Genomic DNA, 24,463 nt, shown 5'->3' on the forward strand with positions numbered 1-24,463 from the left:
TCTGGGGTTATCATGGAAAGGCACAATGTTTGGAGCCATTTTCACAGTGATAAGGCCAGAAATTTACTGAATCTTGTCCATGTAAAATGTAAAAAGCTGTTCCGTGTTGAGCATGCACGTCACAAATGCCACATATTTATAGACAGAGATTAATGTATTAATTAATTAATATATTAATATCTTGTATTAATTTCTAGTTATAAACACATCTAGATATACGTTTCTTGTTAAAGATCTCATATTTAGTTTGAAAATGAAGACCGTTTCAGTACTGAACCTTTTAAAAATGGTATCAAGTCTTGCATCACTTGATTCAGATCTGTTTCTGATTATATGTGGCTCTTTCTGACAGCACACTGAAAAAACCACACATTTTACTTTACTTGAGAACTTGTTTATTAAAAGACCAGGGTGTAAAATTCCATGACTGTTTAACATTCAGTAATTTACCATTAAGCTGCTTGACACAAGTTAAAATTTATGTTAATACTGGCTTGATTAAACAGTGCTCATTATCACTCACTGTGATTTGGCCAAATCAGTTTCCTAACAGATGTCTCAATAAAGGAGCCATCCTGCTATAGCATGTCCAAATTAAGTTGAGTGTGTTGCATTAATGTTTTGCACTTACATAGCATCTTTTATTTCAGAGCACTTCGCACAACCATGATTGATATTGGGAAAACAGATTAGGTTAATATTATGACCAAAGCAAATGTGTAGTTTAAAGAGCTACAGGACATTTTATACTTCAACAGTTGTCTTGCAGTACAGTTTCTAATGTTTGATATAGTCTAGTTGTGTACTTCATTCAGTGGAACTCTGTTTATGTAGCTTGAAGAAAGTTTGAGTTAACCCTCTAAAGGTTGGAACAGGAGCCTCTGGAGATGCAAAATGTTTCAAACCTCAGCTTTGGACTACTTTTAAGTAATCTTTTCTAGCCAATCTTAGACTCTTCAGTGCTCTTCATGCCTTTCCTCGTTCATTTTCTGTTAAAATTGTTCTATCGACATAGGAAATAGTTGTGATTTCCCATCTTTCCCTTAAATTGCTCTTTTGTGCCTACTTGCAGCCTCACTCAAAACTCCTGTTATATAGTCTGTGCCAAAGTAACTGGTAATTCCAGTATAGAAGATGGCTTTTATCATATGCAGAATTAGGATCACAACTGTGAGTAAAGACATTCCTCCTGAAGACCTCACCATTTGCTTTTATATATTTTATTACTTCATTTTGCATATGTAGAAAAAGCTAATCCCAGACATAATTGTGTATATGCAAATCTAAGGATTTTTTCTCTGTTCAGTTTCTGTGCCTGTAATGCATTTTTCCAGCTTCCATTTTACAGCCTCTTCAGCATTTGGAAATTGTGTTATAGTTGTAATACAGTGCAAAGCCAAAAAAAAAAAAAAAAAAAACACGAAAAAAAAACCCTCTAAACAAGTCACTGCCTAATTTTTTCTGCTAAAGAATTAGACTAATCACATTTTACATTTACTTAATGGTTACATTTATTGATCGTATTTTACAGATAGCATAACTGAGAACAGACACTGAAGGCAATTTGCCCAAGATCCTAGTATTTCCTGTAATTCTGGTTGTGTTTTCCTGATTTGATTTGGAATATCCAATTAAGAACGATATGTAATTTCATAGATGTGTGATGTATCAAGTTTGTGGCTCATCTGATAACATTTAGACTCACCATTTCCCTCTGCTGCATGCACCTGGCTGGATTTTCTTGTAACCGCAACCCATTTTATTGTCAAATTTTCCCAAACTTAATATGAAATGAGTCATGTATTAAGGTCAATGGCCATGTCGTATTACGAGATGAATAGTTCAGTTGGATCTCAGCCACTCTTGAAAGAAATGAGTACTTTTTCCAAGTTTTAAAACTATTTCTTGCATTTTTGAGTCTTTATATAATTCAAAGACAGGGAGGGAAGGGAATTTCTTTAAATGAAGGACATAATATTTCATTGCTGAAGGCAAACGTTTGAAAAGCTGAGGAGCAACGGGGAGCAGGCCATGTGGAGGGCATAGTTTTGTAATGATGTCAGTCGCTGTGCATGTAGTGTGCAGTGCAGGAAGGGCTGTTTGTCTGTTTGTTTTCAAAGAAGTGTTAGTCGTAGGCCCAGCTGGATGCCCATTCTGAATGCAAACAGAAGATCTGCTGTTAGTAGCCATGACGTAACAGGTGGTAGGCTATATAGGCAAATTTCCTTCACAGTGCTTTGCAATGAAGGGAAGTAGCTCATTCCGTTCTCAAAGCCTACACTCTGCTGTTTGGGCTGTGAGATGAGTGGAGGAATGGGACTGCGGCTGTGACAGCTTTTGCCTCCTTTGGCAATGCTTGTTGGGGTCAGCTGGGTAAGCTGGCAGGCTTACCAGGGTCTGCAGAGAGCTCCCCTCCTGACCCCTCTGACTCCTCAGTCCCTGCAGTCTGTCGGTGGCACCGCCCGTGGGGAGCTGCTAGCTGTGAGAGAGCTTTGGGTTTGATTTAGTGCTGGTGCTATAACGTTTAATGGAAATGAAAGATACGGCAAATGAGAACTGGTGAGAGAATCATAGGAGCCTTTCTGAGGCATTAATGGTCCTCCTAGTGGAGTCCTCTTACATTATTCATGCCCTTTGAGCCAAGCTGAGCACTCTGCACTCCTATAGTAGAAGGTAAAAGGAAATTAACCCTGTGGTGATACATTGCAAGTTTCTTGTCAAAGTAATAATTTTGACAGTGTGTTGAGGGAATGGAAGCATATCTGAAAGGGGAAAAAACAGATTTCAACTCTGAACTGATGTAAGAGTGCTCAAGAGTACTCTGCAGGAAAGAAATACAAAGAACACTTGAACTTATGTGTAAGGTTCTGAGGGGTCCCTTTGTAGCTTTCTCTTCCTCATCAAGTATGTCTTCCAAGTATCAAAAGGTACACCTAGTAGCTGCAAGATGAGCTAGCGCTCTGAGCTTTCCAGTTGATGCTAAGAAAAACTTTGCCATAGAAGACTTTGGCATGTTTGGATTGACTGTAGTAGCCAAGTCTTCTCAACGATTTGTAGATCAAATATCAGAAATCTGTCATTGTCATTCCAACCTGGTTGTAATAGATGTTGCTGTGTTTATGATTGTTTCTTCGAACCTGTGTGCATTTTCTTAGGCATACCCCTCACGTTTAGAGTTCCTGTTTTTTCCTGTTCCCATCACATCTTCTGCTGCCTCCTGTTTTTAACTTATCCCATAGTTATATACAGTTGGACTGTGTGCTCAAGGGAGCTTTTAGGAAGGGCTCAGCAACAGGAGGCTTTTAATGCAATGGATCTATATAGGTAATTGATCTGGGATATTTGTGCTGAGGAGGTGTCTTATATCCAGCTTTTACTCCCTGTCCATTCCCCAGTTCCTCTGGGGTATGAGAGCAAGTATCCAGAATGTAAAACAGATTATGGCAAACTAGCAGAGAATGACCTCACTCAGCAGTTAAGAGCAACTTTGGGAGGGGAGCAGAGAAGATAACTAAATAGTGTTCTTTGCTGGTGCACAAACTTTGATTTACTGTATGTACCTTTTGTAGGTAGCACTAAAATATGTTGCTTTGGAGGCAGGAAAAGAAACTCACAGTGGAAAAATCAGTATCTGTGCCAAGCACTGACTGACTTCTGAGCACAGAGCAGAACACAGGTGTGCCCAGTGTGTTCACAGGCTTATTCCTTCTTTTCCCTTTACCTCTTACAGAAAATCCTGTCCAGGGATGATATGTTATTTGTTATCTAGAAGCCTAAGCTCTATAACTTTTAGGTAAAAAAGCATTCTGCAAATTTAACTCTGGAAAGTATGTGTTTTATGGGCTGAAGGGAATTGCTTTGTTTGTATCGGGAATTGATTTGTGTCAAGATTTTGATGTGTTTGCCATCTGACATAGATTTTAATGATCATTTGGTTAAAAGACTGTGCTTGGAATGAAGAGCCTCAGTGCACAGTGCATATCTTTAGACTCCGGTTTTCAGGAGAAATTAAAGGTGTTTGGGTGAGAGCAATAACAAGAAAAGTGATGCATGAAACACAGTGATTATTAGTGCTAAACTGGGTGTCATAACCTCCTCCTTAAAAGGCTCTTTAAGATAGAGTGGAAGAAAATAATAGCTGTGAAGACTTGTGAAGGTTGTCCTTCTAGGACTGTGCTCTTGATTGTGCAGCCTCATAGCTGCATGAAAAATGAGCTGTTGCTGTTTTATTCATTCGAGGCTGACGAGCATTTCTTTTTGCTGGTGGATATAGCTGCATACTGTTGAAATCCAAATGTTACTAATGGAAGCTTTTGGGTGATGCTGAGAAACTGTATTGAAAGTTTTGTCTAATTTTTGGAGTATGCTAAACATTTAATAGTTAAGCAGTTACACTCTTTGGCCTTGTTCATTTAGGGTGTATCCTTGCAGCCACTGCTGATAGCAGATAATTTTTTTTTAACATGGTGATGTCTCTACAGTGTCAATCAGCATATGCAGTCTGTAACAAAATGCATTGAAAAAGATGCCAGAAGATCCAAAAAGTCTCTGTGAAGGGCATTGGCAGTCTAAGTTTTTCCACTGCGTGCCTGTAATCTTATGAGACGGAGCTTTTAGTATCTGCTCTTGGTTAATTTTGTCAATGATCTCTGTACTGCTTTATGGGGAAGTAGGCAATACTTGCGAATTCCTTATATGCTGCCAGTTTAAAGAAAGCTCGGTTACAGTCTCTTTAAAACGACACAAGGCGGTGCAGTCAGGCAGGAGCCCCGTGCCCGCCCCCAGCACAGTCAGCAGTGGTGGGTTCTTGTTCACCTCCGTACACGGGCAGGAGAGCCCTGCTGGGATTTCAGTCCAGCTGCCGTGTCTTCCCTCTGGCAATTGGGAAGGTGCCCGCGGAGCTGTGAGCGGTAAGGTGCCAGTCGGGGACTTGAAACAAAGAAGCTATGTGCTTAGCCTCCATTGCAGTTGGTAAATAGGGAAAGTGATTGGGAAATAAAAAGCAGTAGTCGGAGGATGAGAGAGCAAAGAAGCACCTCTCTGTCAGAAGAAGTGTGACAGGAAAGTCCTGCTCTGGAGAACAGGTATGCATAGCCTGGGAAAAACGGGAGGGACTGCAGTGCCTGAGTTTCACATAAAGCATGCTGGCTCCATTTGAGTGTTCAGTGTGCCTGCTATGTTTAATAATGTTGGTATTTGTAGAGTTCTAAGCAGGCTTTGAAATTAGAGCTACATTGAGTTCGGGTAGAGGCCAGTGTGTTGCAACTGTTGGCTGAGCATTGATAAGAACTTTGTGTACTTTTTTATTTTTAAGCTATTTGACCAAAAAGAAAATCTAGGAGTATGTGGTAATTTAATAATTGTTGCAGTTTTATGTGATAAAAATCAGTGCACTGTAGAATGCCGTTGTTTTTCTGCATCCATATTATTTTTCTTCATGGTCTAATTAAACGTATGAAATGAAACCATTGGGCTTGGATTTTTCCTCAGGCATGCAGAAAAGTACGCAATTCCTATTTTCAAACTTTGATCCATGCTTGTAAGTTGTTCCAAAGCAAGGCAATCCCAGGTAAAAGGGAAATGAGCATCTCTCATTCAGAATGGTGTGCACACATAGTGGCTGTGCCTGGGAAACTGGTAGGGACCAGCGCTTTACACAGCAACTCCTGCAGGCACTGGCAGCAATGAAGCAGGACATTTTTAGAAGTGGTAAAGCAGTGGTAGACAAGGCCAGGACTGCTTATATGGAAGGAATTGGTTCAGAAGATGTTATGTTCTGTTAGGTTTGCTGTTCCTTGCTAGTGTCGTACCTCCTCACTGTTTTCCCATCTCTGAACTTCCAGGACTGTTTTCACTTGCAGGTAAGTCTCCCTTCCCTTATGTTTGCCCTGCAAGGCTGTGAGAAACAATAGCAAAGTACCTAAGAAACACATATAGGTGTATTGCTTGTATTGTTGAGAGAGTTTTGTAGCACTTGGGATGGTGATTGCTGGAGGCACAGCACTGCTTCCCGCATTTTAAGATAGAGCTGAGTGGAGATTGCACTGGAATGGAAAGGCTGATATGAGTTGGAGGAGCAAATACAGGAAAGAGCACTTTAGAGTGGTTAAAGTGGGGGAAAAAAAACAAACAATGTTTGACAGAAATGTGTGTACGTAACTAGGAAAAACTGCTCTTATATCTGTATTTTTATCTATGTTTTCTTGGGGAAAACTGCTTTCAGTTATCTGTAATTTTTCATACATTCCTATCGGGACAGTAAAATTTGTAAATATAAACCATCCTTGATACTGAACCTTTGGCACATCATCTGTGTATCCCCTCAGATGTCATGTATACAGTCCTTCCTTTCAGTCAGAGGCTGCAGAAACCAGCTACGTGTTAATCTTGAAGGCAGGAGTGCATGGAGCAGCCTCACCCATGACCCCTGTCTGCACACTGTGACCAGGGCTCTGGGGACAGCCCTCAAGCTCAGACTTGGGCGTTCAGTCATCATGGGTCATGGATTGAGTGGTGTGGATGGTGTGACTGTCTCTTCTTTTGTCTCCAGCCTTGTTTTCTCAATAGGCCTTGAAACCACGCAGTAGGTGATGTGTCTCCTGTCCCTTCTTGGCCTAGTCTCCTTTTGCTCCTGACTGAACTGGATGGCCCATGGACCTAGTTCATCACTTGCCTTGCCTATGACCGTCAATGTACCTCATCACCATCACTCAGCTTTGCTCACTAAGTTCAGATATGGTGGGACTACACCCCATGACTATAGTCTGGGGTCACTCTCAGCTTCTTGTTCATCCTCCCTCGATGAAGCTAGCCCTCAAGATACCACCAGACTATGAGGCAGTTGTTTCTGGTGAGAAGTAGCCGTAAGAGATGGAACAGCTGCTGTCATGATCCCTGTCTCCTCTGAAGCTGAAACAGTTGGAAAGGAAAGGACATGAGAGCACAGAGTTAGAGTGTTTGTTTTTTTTTGATGTTGGTATTTTAGTTTTTTCTTTTTTACAGATGTCCCTACTGACGACATAAAGAACTGGTGAATAGCACATGGCAAACAGGCAAAGCCCCATTCTCTATCTCCCTACACTTCCTGCAGGACCAGCAGTGGGTGATAGTGGTGGTGATGGTGGTGGTGGTCACTATTTCTTGTTTGCTGCTGTGGGTTTATGAAATTAAAGGGATTCAAAGTGAAGGGAACAGCTTATACAGCAGCAGGCATAAAACCATCAGGCAGAATTTGCAGGATTTGTTTCCTGTCTGTTGCTTCTTCTTACAGTGAACTTGTGTTCAGATTTCACTCACTTCAAAGCTTTGTGTGTCTATGTACATAAACATAACTTTTAACTTCTTGAGCAGCTGTTGCTGAAGGAAGAGGCTGTACTGTTGGTATGAAAACTGGCAATTTTAGAAGTCTCAGGTATGTCTGTCCTTACCCTTCAGTTAGAACAGAAATGTTAAGGTATGTGAATTAAGGACATATGACTTTTAGATTAATACTATTCTTCTTATGTGAGAATTTCAAGGAAAATTGAAAAGGATTTATAGTGGTAGAGCTGTCTGAAACATTTTTCACACTGTATCATTTTACGCTTTCAAGAAGATCAAGAAGACTATCAAAAAAATGATTGCTGCTGAAGTTTGGCTGATTATTTTACAGCTTTGCTTAAGTATTTAATATATTAATAAGGGTAATGGAGAGATCACAGAATGTATATCTGAAATAAATCTGTTACTCTAACCCATTTCACTGCTCAGATATATTTTGCATTCAAAGGTCATTTATTTCCATCAGAGTGGATGAATATAACATACTGCTGGTGCTTCTGCATGTCACTCCTTCACCTTGTCAGAGACATGCTTAACATTATTTTGGCCATAATTCTGTTGCTAATTCTCTTGGGTGTTTCTAGTTCCTAGCAGCTGTACAGCATCTTTAATATTAAATTCAAAATGGCATCTGTGTTTGTGTTTTTGTATGCTGTTCTGCTCTTTAGCTTTCTTTTTTTTCTTTTTTTTCCCCCTGTACGTTTACTACTGTGGTTGAGGGAGGACCTTTTATACTTCGGCTCATACCTTGCATTTTTCACCATGGTCTTGCTGAGTACCTACATCCACTGTTAGAACAGCGCTTGCTCCCAATTGGAGGACTACTGAAAGTAGCAAGGCTCAGTGAAGGTATTCTGTCTTGATGGTCCATTTAGTCTTTATAGCTCATGGCTTTCATTAGATACCTCAGCTATTTTGTTTTCATATAGCCATTATCTGATTTTGCTGTTCTGCTGGGAGCATTTTGAAGTTCTGAAACTCAAACTGTTTGTTTTCCTGTGTTTATATAGTCTTCTTTTCCATTAGAGCTTGAGAGGGAAAAAAGTTTCCTTTTTGGTTACTCATTACCCATTACTCAAGCCCATAATTTGAATTAATACAGAACTTAACAGATAGGTCTGTATGTCCGGACTGTAACCATGTATTTTTTTTTTCTTCCCATTATTTTTCTAAGACAAAAAAGTCATGCCTTACTCTCTTGTCTGAGAAAATGCTGCATTTCTGCTGCCATTGCCATTTGGAAACTTGTTGCCAACATCACTTCTTTGACCCGATGTTTTGATTGTATTGCCCCTTCCTTTATACTCTATTATTCCTCATTAAAAAATAAGTAATGTCATCTTTTTTTGTGTGTGTGGCACCCTATAGCTTGTTTTGTCTCAGGTCAGCATCCTCCATCCTAACAGCTTCCATCCCTAATTTCATAAGGTGTCAAAGTTGTCACCTTGCTGTGTTGCTACTCATGCTTAGGAAGGTCTTTCAACAAATGTTCAAAATACCTCCAAAGAAAAAGCTTATTTAAAATAAGTAAGACTGCTGTTCCAGGCCTTTTTTCTCATCTTCCGTTGCAACTTTACTATATATATTTCTATTTTCTCTCTTCTTAACTTTAAACTACACACTTTTTTTGTTCTGTATTTGTATGTCACACTTCATAAGACTTTATATCGCTGTGGCTGCAGTAATATAATTTAAAAACATGTGCCTGCATGAGAAACTCCTACTTTCATGTCTCTTCCAATGCATGTAGTAGATCAGAGCATCTGTCCATCAACATTCAAAGTCCTTCTGTTTGCAGCAGTAGCTCTTAATGTTTGAGAAAAAAAGATCTGTAGAAGGTGATTAAATTACACTTTTCCTGGATATTTATTGTGAACTTTCAGGAGCAGAAAAAATGTACCTTGAAGCAGGCGAGTTTCTGTGCTTTGTGATGCTTATTAATATTAATTCAAATATGCTTATTATAAATATTAGTATTTCATACTATTCTTAACATCACTGTTAATGTCAGATGAGGACTGCCAGCTAATGGTGTTTTTTATGTTGTGAAATTAGATAATCTCAAATCAGCCAGTTTTTTGTTTTTTGGTTTTTTTGGTTTTTTTTTTTTTTTGCCCAATGCCTTTACTGCTGTGGTTTCATTGTGTGTTTCTGAGTTTCATTTTGTGTTCCCCTGTTCTTTTGTTAGGAAAACAATTTAATAGCTCTTAATCTGTTTGGTTTCTCCTCTTAACTGTTCTGGACTTCTTTGTGTATTTCTTGAACCTATCTCCTTTGTGATTTTGAGAGAGAGAGTGCAAGCAGACTTTACATTGTTTTCTTCATTATTTCTTTTCAAGCAGTTTCAATCCATGACTTCAGCATTCTTCTGTTGCTGTAGGGTAAAGCAGTAAGAACTGACCAGTGTGTCACAGGGGAGAGAAATACTAATTCTTTTTGTACTGCTCACCTTTTAATTCCTTATTACATGTTTATATAACTTAATTTGCATTTTACTGTCACTATTGAGCATACAGCTCAATGAAGAAAGGTGTCTTTTTTCCTTTCTTTTAAAGTTAGTAATTAACACGCACTTATATACATATATTTACATAAACAGCATGAGTGTTCATAATTTCCACATTTCAGTACTTTGTTTTTTATAACTTTAAATAGAATGTAGCATTCTTTTTCTTCTTAGTTCAGATCTTCTGAAGGGAATATAAATGTAAATTATTGTTTGGATTACAGTTGATTTGTATTGTCTAAGTACACAGTGTCCTCATCACAGGTCATGTGCAAGCTGTTTTGGGTGCTTTGTGAATGCAGCACGCACACACACACAAAATCCTTCATTTCAACTCATTTTCTAGCTGAAGAGTCAGATTTTATTAATGTAAATCTCACCGTGCCATCGTTTCTTCTGCTTCAGATCCCATTTGCTACTGCAAGTCTTTAAAATTAATTTTTCTACTGCTAGTTTGATTAGATCAAATAGATACGTTTGCTGTTCACTGGTGCTACGGTTTTATCAGTTGTTACTGACAATTGCTTAGTGTCAGTGTTGCATGCCAGTTTTCATGAATTTTTGTATCCTCTATTTTGTACTATGGTTTGTATAATTGAAAGTTGTTTCCATATGGATTAGATTGTTTTTCTCAAAGCAGTGAATGTTTGTATTAGAGTCTTAGTAATTCTCTGTGTATTACAAATGTTTTCCTACCTCATTAATGTGATATTCTCTGGTTTATAACCCAAAATGATCACAGTCCATTGACTTCTGTCATTCTACTATGCTTCGATTTTGCTTGTTTCATTGTTCTTTTCTTACATGGCAGAGTAATCTTCTGTCTTTCTTACACCGTTTGTCATTCTACATCTGGCTCTTGTGTCCCAGATGTTTCTGGTCTAAAACCAGGACAGAAATTAACCCTCAGTTCAGAAGATCTCAAATGCTATCTTTTACCACTTTAGTAGGATCCACTGATATTCTTGAGAAGGGAGAAGTTTTGAAAGGAGCCAGCACTAAGTGACAGCTCTCATTTTCACATCCCTCTTCTGTGGAGAGTACCTGGATAACAATGGACTGCTCAGATAAACCAGTTATCCAGCTGTGTCTGCCCCCATTTTCCTTTACCACCTACCCTGTGGGCATTACTCAGTACTGCTCTGTCCATAGCCAGCTTGCAACAATGGCTGTCTGTTATTTGCTCAGGGCTTATCATCCACTTGTCAGCAATTGTGCATTACTTCCCTACTACTAGCTTCACGACCTGCTGTTGTCATCAGGACTTGCTTGCTGATGTTGGGTTGGCTAGAGAGCTGGTTGTTGTTACAAGAAGTCTGGATGAGGGATGAGAATGAGTAACTGGTGGCAGGAGGTAGTTGAGAGGAAAAACCTAAGGGCAGAATCCTTTCTCTGAAGGTTGTTATTTTTTCCCACTTCTAGCAGCATCTTCATCTGTCAGCATGCTGTGTAATGGAGAATTCTTTGATGCTTGCTAGAGCAGAGGGTCGCTGGGATGGTTCCTCTGTTTTATAGCAGCCAGATGTATGATGCAATATGGGAATGTTTTATTTCTCCAGTGTTGGATGCCTATAGGTGTTGTTTGTCATATGGCTGTGAAGACAGATTCTTCATTGTCCTCTTCAGTTCATCTCTCCCAAGGAGCTGTTGCCTACATCTCTTAACTTCCTTGGTGTCAGTGAAAGCTCAGGCAGTCATGGTGATGTAATTTGTATTTTTATGTATGTGAGGGCTAGGGAAGGAGTTGCCTAGTTTGTAAGAACTTCATCACGGGCTATTAATGTTCCTCTTGACTGATTGCTAAGGGTGCATCCAAATGAGAGGCTGGGCAGCAGCCCTGGCAGGGCAGGCAGCAGACTGTGGGCAACCTGGGCCATCGCCACCTCAGGCCATGCTCCAACAGAGCTCCCAGCTCCTCAGTACAGCCTCCTTGGGGTGCCCTCAGCCTCGCAGGCTCCTTGTGCCTGTGCTTCCTGCCAGAACAAGCTCTCCCTCATCCTGGGAGCTCCAATAGATCACTAATAAACAGGAAAATGCAAAACGAAGTTCATGATGAATAGCTTTACAGTCCCCTTCTCCCACCCACCCCTGCTCTGTCCTGGGAATTTGCTGCCCTGCCCACACAGTGACCAGAGAGGAATCTAGAGGCATTTGCAAGATGATGCCATATCAGATGTTTCGTTCTCACACTTTCTGCTTGTATTTTCAAAACTGTTTACATATTTCCTTTCATTTTGCATGAATAAGCACATCGCTCTGAGACTAAAAAGGGGAAAATGCATTTTCAAATGTGTGAAGCCACATAGCTGTAATAAATTGGTTTAATTACATATGGCGTGTTTAGTTTCTGGAAGCCTGTTGTGCATTTCTGCCTCCAACAAGTAGCCTTTCCTGTTTGCTTGCTGCTGTTTACCAGGCTGGCTGTCCTCCCAAAATAATCCTCATTCAAATTCTGTGTTCTCTACAGATGCTCACTGTGATCTTTTTGATCCTCACATGCTCAGTATCAACTCGGGTGTTGCTCTGGCAGAAGCCTTCTCAGCAGAAGGTAGAGACCGGATTTTCTGGACTAGGAATATGGTGTTTTACCATATTTTTAACTGTTACCATTTAAATCTGGTTTATAACTTTTTTAGAAAGGTACAGAGTTACAGCTCGAGGCAGAAATGTCTCAATTGCCTGTTCAGCTTTTAGGCAACAAGTGAGCACAGGTGGCTGTCATTTATACCACCCTCCTCAGGCAGTCACAACTCCTGGGTACTTGAGCAGTGTTGCTGCATGCTTTTCTGCAGTCTGTTTTTCACGGTAAGTGCCATGCTCCTCCTGTTTTTCTTCCTTTTGTTTAGTGTTTGAGATGATTTGGAAGTTGTGCTATCAAAGTGCTTTGGCTTCTTTATTTTTGGTTGAAAAAAGCTACAGCAATATAAGGTATAATTATGCTATTTTTACCTCTGACTAATATTTAACACCTTTTTTTCTTGTCCACTGTTATTTGTATTTGACCTATTTTTTTGTTTGCTTGTTTCAATTTAGAATTATGAGCATGCTTTTAAACTCTGCTGTCCTTTAGTTTTGGAGTTGCAAAGCTCAAGTTATTCTGTACAACAGTCAGGACTAACTGAAGGTGTTGTGGAGTGAGGAAGGGTCTTAGTTTAAAGACTGACAACTTGAAGTTGAAAAGGAAGGGGCAGAGGTTAAAGAGAAGCTTTTCTGTTTTCTATTGATGCCTTTCTCTATCTACTGTAGAAGAAAACTGTTCAGAGCTGTTGGGATTAAATGCAGAAGAGAACTGGCTATCGAATTTTCTCTTGCTCCGGAGAATGACTTTTCAGAAGGCTCAGAATCAATATGGGGAGCTAAAGCAACCCTTCACATTACGGTTGCCTGTGAGTGCCCATCTGTATCCCAGCCTTTTCTTAGGAGCTGCTGCCAGACTGATTCCAAATGTCAAGGGCTAAACTTTGTGCAGCCCTTCAGACAACTGCGAAACTGATAGTGTTTATCTGCTCCTCTGTTCATTATGCAAAAGGGAGATAGAGGTTCAGGAAGGAAGAGCAACTTTCTGTAGATGTTGCTGTGCACTCAGGATATGATGACCATATTAATAAATTCATCAATCACGATAATCTGATCAAATTGGTGAGGGAGAGGGAACCAACAGATGATACAAATAGATTATTTTAAGATATATGAGATACACAATTAGTGACTGACTCACACAGCATTTAAATGGAAGTGTTACACAAGAGGTTGATGGGTAATGAACATAATAAATTACAGTGTCAATTTTCTGAGAGGGAGGCTCATGTACTGCCACAGGGACCTGTAAATAAATCAGTGGCGAATTACCGAATGTAAGAAATATCGTGTATACATTACTTCAGTTTTTTTTAGTACAGATATGTATGGTATATTTTTTACTTGGTAGTGGAATACAGTATGGACAGTAGTACAGGTGGGGGAGATCAGCATGGATTTTAACCCTTGTGCAGGCACTTTGGCCAGAACCTGCTGAATGTGTTTTTAGGCGCAGAGGAAACTGACACTTGAGTAGGAAGGGAGTTGCCTCATGTCCCTGAGGTTTCAGGGGTCAATCCCCTGGAGTACAGAGATAATGGAAGGGGAGCTTTCTGTCAGGGAGCATATGTTTTTGTGACGATTACACTGTGCATAGATTAGGACTTCTGGGAGGGAGGGAATGGAAAGATGTGCTTGGAACACAGAGCCATCTGCTAGTACCTTGGCATAGTCATTTCATTAATGAGAAGCTTATTAGCTTAAGTCCAGCTGAGATAGACAAGAAAGGCAGTAGATAGGACAGAAATGATCATCCAGCCACTGTTAAAATGGAGAAGATACCAGTTTGATAAGCTGTAAGATCTGATTTTGTTGAAAAAACTGTTCTTGTTCTACATGGTAAGAAAAAAACAGGCTTAATGCTGAAGAATGTTTTCCTTAATTTTGTGATGATGAGTGGGGATGTCCTTTGGAGAAGATACCTAACTTTCTGTGTGTTGGAATCCATAAGAATGTATGGTACTAGAAAGAGGAAAGAACAGTGATGTTTACTGAGAAACTGTTTTTGCATCAAATGATCATCCAGTTGAAGGTGGTGTGCATTGAATATAGTGTAATTCATATCTGTGGTGACAAAGGATTGCAGCTGGAAGACAAAGATTATGAGAATGCCACAGTCTCATCTTGGCTATGCCAGCAACCTCAGGAAGCGCAGTCCTGAGCTCCATGTGAGCCAAAAAAGCTCTGAGGTGTCATGAGCAGGCAGGAAAGAGTGCTCTGGGGAAACAGGCAGCAGTTAGGTGTCTGTGCACTCAATGCCTCTTACCTCCCATTCTGGGTTCTGCTGCTGCCCCAGTAGTTGTCTGTGCCTGTGCTCTGTTCCTCAGTTTCTCTGTTCTGAAAGTCAAAAAAAATTACCCTGTTTTGGTGAGATCTTTGCTATTATTCTGTGGATGTAGGACTTAAATGCTATTTCATTTAAACAGCTCTGCTTTTCTTTTGACAGATGAGTCAGACTTGAGTCAGGGTTGAGGGTGAGATAGCAGAGCCATTGCCTGGAGAAAATAGTGGTTAGAAGTACTAAGTGATTTGAACATTGTTATTTGGGCAATGATTTCCGTTTTGTCTGCTTTCATACTCAGGTTGGATTGGCAGTTAAGCTGCAGGGTAAAAATCAGAAAAAAAAAGTGCTTTCCATGAAAAGCTCTATAATCTGCAGTGGCCCGAGTCCACAGGAGTGTAGTTGTTCTCAGGAGCTGGTGGCAAGGGATACGCAGTTTACAAAGAAGATGATCTGCTAAATAACTCCAGGACAGGGAAAATTTCTCTTCAAACTGCTAGGATAAAAAAAAAAATGGCAGTTTCCTCTGACTGTTTTGCTAATTTACCAAGTAACTTAGGGGTTACTGAGTTTTTCTGTTGTAAATCTAAAGGAACATGCATTTTCAAAAAATGAATAGAAGATATGAATGTCAGCATACCTAAACAGAGTGAGCCCAAATAAAAAGGGATTTGGTTAGTTGTTCGTTCTACAAATTCTCTTCTTGTATTATGGAGGGGAGATCAGTAAGATAAAAATCTGTGTTATTACAGATGTAAGAACAGGCAACGGTTAAGTCCCAAGGTAGAAGGATGTTTTTATGATACTAAAAGCAAAAGAAACAAAGGAAAAGAAAAAACCAATAACAACTTTGCTGTGATTTATTTGTAATGAATAGGTAGTTCCATGCAAAAAATAAATAATAATAGAAGTGTGTGTGTGTGTGTGTGTGTGTGTGTGATATAATACTGCATGTCCTGGTTATTTTATACCTAAATATATGTGTGCACAGTAGCACAACATAAGATTAAATCCTGACCCTCTGCCTGTTGAATTCAGTGGAAATACTTCTGCTGGTTGTGCTGAGCATTAGACCAGGTTCTCATACTGATGTTTAGGTGTTGTATAAAGCTCCAGCAGTCCTTATGCTTTTGCATGATTTTTTCCCACTTGCCTTAACACGCAGCATAGTTGATCCAAACTCTGAAAGAAAAAAATTAGTCCTGCACATTGGGCTGTTTCATCTCCTGGAACACTGATAGTATCGTACAGTGATAATAGTTAAATGCCATGTCACAAGCATTTAACCTGACAGAACATGTATTTTCTTTCTCAAGTAGTGCAAGAGTATCGCCGGTCCCACAAGGGCATGGTAGGTCAGGCTTTTGGCTCAGTCTGCGAATCTGAAAGGCTTTGCACTTAGTGAAGCCATAAAGAAACCTCCAGCTGGCTGGATGCCTCTTTTAAGAACACAAGCATGGCCTTATTCAGGGTGTTGCTCAGACAAAGTTGTGTATGCTCCCATCTCTGGGGATGAGAGGAGTGGGAGGGGGGCCTTCAGCGACGTTCCAGTAAAGCCAGGAAAGTCAGATGTTTACATGAAAACACACAGTTTAATCGCTGTGAATCACTATTAATCACATCAAATCACTATGGAAGGATAAAATAAGGGGAAGAGAAAGCAGGAAAGCAACAGAGAGCTTGTAACTTGAGGCTTGAAGAGAAGGTAAGAAGGGAAGCAGAAATTTTCATTTCACTGTAAGCACAAAAGCTCCCTTGGCTGTGTATGTGGACTGTGAAATTGCAGAGCTCTGTGCAGTGTTTCCCTTCCAGCAGCAGAGCACAGAGCTGAGTGCCTGTGCTGGGAGCGTTGTGCCCAGCTTTGCTTTAGTGCCTTTCTGGGTCAGTGGTTCTCTAACAATGCCATACAGAGCTGCTTTAGTCGCGCTTCCATGAGTCAGTCTCTAAGTGCCCACACTTCCCCTTAAGATAACCCAGAGTCCTGGAGGATCTACAGGCTTTTCTGGCTAGCTAATCTCAAAACATTTATGGTGTTCCTTGAACTTGGGTTGGTTGATCATGCGTACCTTTTTCAGATGCCATTCTTCCTGACAATTCAACCACAGTCCAATTGTTGACTTCAGAAGACCAAGTGAAAGGATGTGGCCAAATCCTTGCACCGGTAGCATTGAAGAAATTGATATTCCTCACATTGTTCTTACACTACTCTTTCACTAGAACAATCTGTAGCGTTGTCTCATTAAGAATAAAGAGAAAAGAATTACTGATTCATGCAAACATTTTTTTTTCCATGCATAATAAAGGATTGAGTGACTACATTGTTTTTATTTTAAAATGAATTTGTATACAACCTTGTTTTAGCTCTGTGTCTCAGGAAATACAAAGGAAAAGGAATGGAAAGCAGAGCTGAAATAGTGCACTTAAGTAGTCTTCCAAACAACCTCATATGGAAGTAGAGGCTTCTGTGGATGGGTCAGGTATATATTTCTGACTGTGGCAAGGCTTGAAGATGATTTGGACATTCATATTAGCCAGGCTTGGTGGTGACTGAGAGCCCCCAGGGAGGAGGGAGCAGTCTGTTCAACATTTGTGCATTCCTCTCCAGCTGAGTGCACCTGCAGTGTCTGCCACCAGCAGCCAGCTAGAGAGGTGTTTTAGAAAGCAGCACCATTCAGGAGCAGACCTTGAGCAAGGCATGGGGAAAGAGAGAAAACTATCACACCCAGTGCGGGAAAGTTCCTGAAGACACAGGTCTGTTTCTGAGCATTGGCTAAGCTGAAATTGGGGCAGAAGACTGGTTAAGCGTGTAAAATACTATTAGGTAAGAAGTTTTTATTTCTTCTTTCCCCTACTTCCTCCAGAAGCATCAGCTATTTCTCCTTGTTTTCTCTATTTCCATGTATGCAAATTTTCTTCTCTCACCTATTCAAAAAGACAGAATGCACCTAATTAAAGAGGTGTGGATACAGCCAATCTGCTAACTAGCCTTTTGCAATTTGAGTTTGAGACATTGTATTTATTCTGCTCCCAGACTTAGCTTTCAGTTTTGTGCTATTGCATCCAGGAAGAAAACCTATATCTGTGATTTTTATTTGGAGTATTGGATAGAGTATTTCTTTTTATTAAGCATCCTTTCTGTACAACCAGCTGTATTATGACCACAGAGTCTTGGAAGTTGTTGCTCTGAACCTGGAAGAACAACATATAAGGAAAGGAGTTTAAGGAGGGTGTTAGAACTGAACTATGGAAAAGTCCATTTTTTTATAATTGCATTATGCTTTTACAGTCATAGCCTTGTGTTTTATACCTCTTTTTTTCCTCCCACTAGAAAATGAACATTCCCAATTTTAGTTTTAATTGTTTCCTTGGTGGGGGTGAATCACAACTTGGAATTGCCAATTCGTAACATGGTGGGCACCTTTGTGGGGTTAAATGAGGAGATGTTTATACTTTATTATTGTTTTTTTTCCACTTCATCTTCTTAAATATTGGAAGAATCTCCTCTACAGTATAGAGTGCACTTCATATTATGGTAAAAGTCAGATAAAAGTAAGCATCAAAAGTCTGGAGAGGCAGCACTGTCCAGATCAAATATTGACTATGATAAATGGAAAATGTAGAGAAGGAATTACTTGGACAGTCAGCAGGCTCCTATCTTTATGTGTTGTATTTTAAAAGGGGAAAAAATGAGAGAAATGCAACCCTTTTCTTCTTGAAATTCTCCATGATTTTTCTCAACTTAACTGTAATTTGGGGCTCACCATTTAGGCTGAAAACCTTGGTATAATATTTGATTGCTGTTATGTGCTTACCTTCGGGAATCTGGCTACTTAGTGTTTTCAGGCTAGCTGTCTGGAAATCAAATACTTGACTACCTTTCTTCAATCTGGTGATTTATTTGCTGGTTTGTGTGTGGTTGTTGTTGTTTTTTGTTCATTTGTTTGTTTTCTAAATGCTGTTTTTAAGATGATGACAAGAGGACTGGTACAGGGAATTGAAGTATTGCTTTATCTGTTGGAGCAATGGTTTATTAGGGTAGGACTAATACCAACCTAAGTGCAGTGCAGTTAGCTTTTTCATGTCGCTTTTAATTTTGAATACTTTGAGGAAGAGTAGCATAAACAGGTCATGAGCAGAATTATTTAAATTATCTGAATGAGGTGAAAGGTTTAAATACAGAGAGCTCTGCTACTCTAATCCAGTAATTCAGAGAATGCCCAGTGTTATCATCTTAATTATGGCATTGCTGTCTGGAAGCAGTTGGGCTTGTGACAGGATGGGAATCATAGTGTTGGAAGAGACCTTACAGACTGTTCAGTTCCAACCCCCCTGCTATAGGCTGGGACACTTCCCACTAGACCAGGTTGTTCAAAGTCTCATCCAACCTGATCTTGAACACCTCCAGGGATGGGGCATGCACAGCTTCTCTGGGAACCTTGTTCCAGTGCCGCACCACACTCATGGTAAAGAATTTTATCCTAATATCTTATCTAAAACGAAGGCTTCTCTGAAAGTTGTGCCTCCTATTCTATTATGTCATTTCCCTCCTCACTCTCATTTGTCTGGTTGGTTGTTCCTTAGCTTGTTTGTTTTTTTTTTTCTCTAAATTTCTTTCTTTGGCGTGATTTTAGCTGCTAGGCTGTAACACTGGAAATAAAGTTGTTACCGATATCCTTTTCCCTATTGGCCTTCATAGTAATTGGTTTGCTTTTTTTGTTTTGCTTTGGTTTTTGCTTTTGTTGTTGGGAGACAAACAGACAACTGATAGCAAGAGAGAAAAGAAGAGAGACAAAGACAGAAGAGCATTACAGTTTTAACACTTCACTACTTTCATTACCCTTTGTGAGATTTGCTGGAGCTGTCAAGGGCATGGGCATTTCAGATGGGTTGCAGTAGACATACTCCTGCTGATGACAGGCTGGAACTGGACCACATGCACTCCATAACAGTAGGAGACTTGAAGGAGGAAAGCTTGCTTTTATTGTCTGCAGGCAGGATGACGCCACGTAAGGATGTGCAAGACCTGAAACATGACTTAAGCGAATTATGAACCAGGCTAAGCCATTTGCTTTCTGTGATTTAACTGATACTCCTCCTCCCTTAGGAAAACAGCTTTTTTTCTTCTACTTTGAAAGCTGCTCTGGTGAATTACATTGAAAATAAACCATCATGCAAGAGAGAGGGGAAGAATTTAAGAGATCATTTCTAGAATTTTGTAAACAAGACTGCTTTCACTGTTCAGAAGTACAGATTCATCTAAGAGCTTTGCGGTGTGGTGTTCATTGGACTATTTGTCCAGACCAAGGATAAGATCTTCATGGGAATATAGTTATACTTGGTTGGGCTCCTGTGTGAATACTGTTCTTTTTAACTAAGAGGACCTTGTTGTGTCAGATTAGTGTAAATATAAAGGCTTTTCTGCTTAGAAAAGCACTTCATTTTCCAGAAAGCTGTTTTATCTTGCAGTGGTGAGGGGGACCACACGTGTTCTCATGTGTCCTGGGTGTTCCAGAGAGCATCCGTTATGTTCAGGCTTGGCCTTTTCTCTAGAGTAAAAAGTAAAATGAAACTTGCTGTGAGGCTGACGTTTGAGAAATAAAACTGTCAGGAATGCAGATGTCATTGTTTATTGAGTCTCTATACAGTGCAGCCCCTGACTAACAGGAGCTCCATAAGGAGCCTGCAAGGCCAGGTTCTTGTACACAGCAGGAGCTTCCCCACTCTGTTGTTGTGGCTGGTAAATTTGAAACTAAATACAAACACGGGAAAAGATACGATACTCCTTCAGTTAATGACATCGTTTCAAAGTCACTTAATTACGTGCTAGGCAAAGGTTCATGCTATTTGTGAATACTAATGCCTAGTGATGAAATGTGGTGCTGTTGTGGGCTTTCCAAAAATACAAATATGTTTGCTTTTTGTGGACAACATTAAGAGGTGAGTTTGCATAGAGGAGGGAAACGAAAAATTGTTAGGCAAGGTTTTTGCCTCCTAACTTGGCTTTCTGTGGAAGTTATAGCACTGTCATCTATTAGTATTGCTTTAAACCTGTCCTCAAGCTTAAAGATCTTCAAAATAAATCTTGCCATGCAGTCAGATTTGGGCAATCCCTGTCATATTCTACTGATGGAAAAATCTCTCCTCAATAATATCAGTCTGTGTTTTTTCACTGGCTACTTTTTGGTAATTACATTCAGTTTTAATTCCTTGGCACCTAATTCAGCTGTTGTTAAATTCTGCCCCCCTGTCTTAAATGGTTCTATTGAGTTTCTACTTTTATTTTTTGTTCAAGTCTGCTCTCATCTGGTAAATAAAGACAGCTAGACCAGAGCGATGCTCTGTCTTTGTCCGCACCCCCCACTTCAGTAATAGTTTGCATCAGAACATGTGGGATACTGCACAGTGACGTGTCGGGAACAACTGGTCCCTGTGGGAAACTAATTCCATCAGTTGGGTGTTAGTTTATCTCCTTGTGTTGGTCTTAACCAGTACCATGGGAGATGGAAGTCAGGGAACGGTTCTGCACCAGAGGATGGTGGGCATGAGCAGGCTGCCCAGGGCAGTGGGCACGGCCCGAGTGCTGGAGTATCCTATGATAGTGTTCTCAGACATAGGGTTTGGAATTTAAGTGGTACTGTGTAGAGCCAGGGGTTGGACTCGGTGGTCCTTCTGGGTTTTCCAGCTCGGGATATTCTGTGATTCTGTGGATCATGGGAAATGTGAAAGGTTTTATACTGTGGATGGATGGGGGGGAAAAAAAAGTTCCTCTAAAGTAATCTTTATCTAACCTACAGAAAAGAAAAAAGATTTTGCTGCTCTTTTAAATTTGCAGTTTAAATGCAGGGAAAGCAGGCAACTGAGAGCATTTGGTTATATTCACAGGCAGTACAAATGTGAATCTTATTTGTTTACTAATTGGCTGTAGAGTATTAAAGGTAATTGGAAACTCAAAGGTCAGCGTGTCTGTTGAATCCAGGTCTATGCGAGCTGGAAATCTGTGACAGAGTACTTGTATATCTGATACCATGCTGGTGCAGAAGATCTGCCTCTAGAGGCTATCCAGTGGGCACGATAAGAGCAACCTCCTAAGCCCAACTGTTTTCTAATCTAAGCTCTCTTTGTGGGTCTTGTCATCTCCACTGAGGGCTCCCTGCCAGCAAACTGGTGCATTTTTCATGTCTGGCACAGAATTTGCCTGAACTGCAGTTAGTTTCACAAAGTAACTTGCATCTGTGTGATCACTAGCCAGGTAGAGGGGTGGAGAAAGGGTGTAACTCGGTCCTTTGGAGGTTTGTTTTTGTTTCACCGTATGCCTAATGGGCCTGACTCTTTTAAAGGCTTTGGCAGTAGACTACGCAAACCTTGTCACACCACTGAAGTTTTACTGAACTGATTTAGCTGTGGCTAAGACTAAAGAAATAGTGCCTTATATTATGCTTTGTTGGTTGTCTCAAAGGCAGCAATAGTAATGAACAAATATGAGAAATTCCATTAGAACTACTCTGGCTTGTCTACTTCTCTCAACTTAGCTGCATTTGTTTGTTCTGTCAACTTGTTTTTTTCTTTTTGACTTACCTCTAAACCCAGGTCTTTTGGTTTTTGGTTGTTTTTTGTTTTTCTTTTCCCGTGGTTGTCATTTCTCTTCTCACCCCGCTCGCTCTCACTACTGCGCAACTGAGCCTACTGAAATGAGACCTGATGTCATTGTCTGGTTGGTGCCAGCAATGCTGTTGTAATGGCCTTGTTCTGTCCTTATGGCATGGTTAGTGTAATGTAATCATTACCTTGGTTCCGGAGAGCGAAGGTACTCCTGCTAAGTAAATATTTACAAACACTAGTGGAGGCAGACTTTGGGGAAGAGAGACTAAAGCACTGTTTAAAGTCTTGTTTCCTTTTTTATTTATTTTAAAACAGAACATCATTCCTGAGAGAAGCAGCTGATGTGTGTGTTTTCTTCCCAAGATTGTAATAGGAGGTAGGTGCAGAATCATTTGTGTTTCTGTGGGCTGTTTTTGACAAGAGGAAGAGTTTGTTTATGGCCTTTTGAGTGGTCTCATATCAAAACTGAAGGCGAGGAATTGGATAGAAGGAAGAGGCTGGACTTGTACACTGCAGTGTGATTATACACTTCTCCTTCCCAAGCTTAGAATGATTTGTAGAAGAAACACAACAGCTCTGTGCTTCTTGTCTTCAGTCATGCAGTTTTCAGCATGAATTGACAGTGGAGTTGGTTTGAATTAGAAGATAATTTCTGTGCAGTTCCTGAGTGAGATAGGAATGGACGTTTGCTTATTGCTAAATATTTTTTTATTTGTGAATGGAGTGAATATTCGCATACCTTGGGGCAGTGTTATTCGTTGTCCATTAATTTTAACTTTGAAAAGGAATGGGAAGGATGTGGGCTAGAAAGCTTTTAAAATTTCACATTTTGCATTTCACAAAATCTCTGACCCATGTATAACAGCTGTAAGATCCCTTGGGGAGTGATTATATTTATGTTGCTCCCAGCACACTGGAACTGCATTCATGACTTATACCCACAGGAAATATCGTAAATGTAATTAAAATAGAAATATTGGCTTGGTCTAAATGTTGTGCTGAAGGAAAGGACCACCGCTTTCTTTTCCTCAGTACTGTCTGTATGAATGGTGAGGGAAAGTAATTCTTGTGCAGTATATGTAGCACGTATGCTTGAATAATATACATTTGCAAGAAAGCACTGTTCTTATCCCAGTGCCTGATGCAGAACTTGCATCAGGATTCTGGGGTATTTATGGCTTCCACATGTTGCAGTACATTGAAAATGCCAATCAGATCTTGAAGTTCCTACAGTCAGTGGTGCAGAATAGAGATAGCATGGTCATGATTGCAGAGTTCCTTGATTCTTTGCCTTAAGCAACAAAGGTTTGGGTTTTTCTGTGCCAGAAGTCTGGCTGAAATACTTTTTCTTCAAAATGCTTGAAGAGTAATCTCATTGTTACAATTGTTACAAGGATATCTCAGATTGCTGAATGAATACATGTAGATTGTTATGGCTTCAGCTATGCAGAGAATTAGAGGGTGGAAAAAGGGAGGATGGAACAGTGCATTCATTATGCATGTAGACCGGATTTTTAAAAATGAAATTAGAGAGGCTAGTGTGTAATGCTGTGGCCCTCTGTACAGAAACTCTAGTGGTGAGAAAGTGTACTAGAAAGAGGACTTCAGACTCTGAACCCTTCTCACACCACAGTTCTAAACTATATCTGTCCATTAGAAACTGAACTCTAACCCTAATTATCCTTGGGAGCCACAGATGAGTCTGATACTGTTGTTGTAATGAAAGATTTCTTGTGGGACAGGTCTCTATCTTGGTCCCGCTTTCCTTAGGGAACTTCTTGCCATCCCCACTTATAGGAGAGCTCTGTTTTCTCTTCCTAACCCTGATTTTTCTGGTAGCATTGAAAAGAGCCTTCAGGCATTGATAAGATAAAAGGGTATAAGGGGGGTGGAAAAGAGGTAAGTCCTATGTGGTTGGTGTGTCCCTCTTCTCATTTGTCAGGTATGACTTAAATAGTAAACCTTGTCTCCTGTAAAATTTTTGCTGTTAATTTGGAAAGTACAAACTGCAGAGGTTTGTAAGGGAGAAAAAATAACTTGAAACACATGATAAAGATTTTTGTACTTTCAATACGCTGTTGTGGTGAGTGGAGTAACAGAAGCCAGGACTAATTCTGCAGACTCAAAAGCAGAATAAATAATATAAAAACTTGTGATGATGTAGAATGAGTGTAATGAGC

At 40.1% G+C, this 24,463-nt stretch overlaps 1 protein-coding gene across 6 annotated transcripts in view; it reads left to right on the plus strand.

Moving 5' to 3' along the window:
• The window catches only part of NDST2 (N-deacetylase and N-sulfotransferase 2), a 104,443-nt gene that overhangs the window by 33,427 nt on the left and 46,553 nt on the right, over positions 1-24,463 (plus strand). The window contains exons 1-2 of one of the 6 annotated variants that reach the window (XM_042862832.1): positions 4,917-5,084; positions 22,599-22,659. The exons of 1 other annotated variant lie outside the window; for it this stretch is intronic. The gene's annotated coding sequence lies outside the window, so the exon portion shown is untranslated. 4 more of the 6 variants (XM_042862833.1, XM_042862831.1, XM_042862836.1 and 1 more) reach the window with 4 other exon arrangements.

The sequence above is a fragment of the Lagopus leucura genome, unplaced genomic scaffold, assembly GCF_019238085.1.
Source record: "Lagopus leucura isolate 7727_CA_CO unplaced genomic scaffold, USGS_WTPT01 Super-Scaffold_739, whole genome shotgun sequence".
Lineage (NCBI taxonomy): Eukaryota > Metazoa > Chordata > Aves > Galliformes > Phasianidae > Lagopus > Lagopus leucura.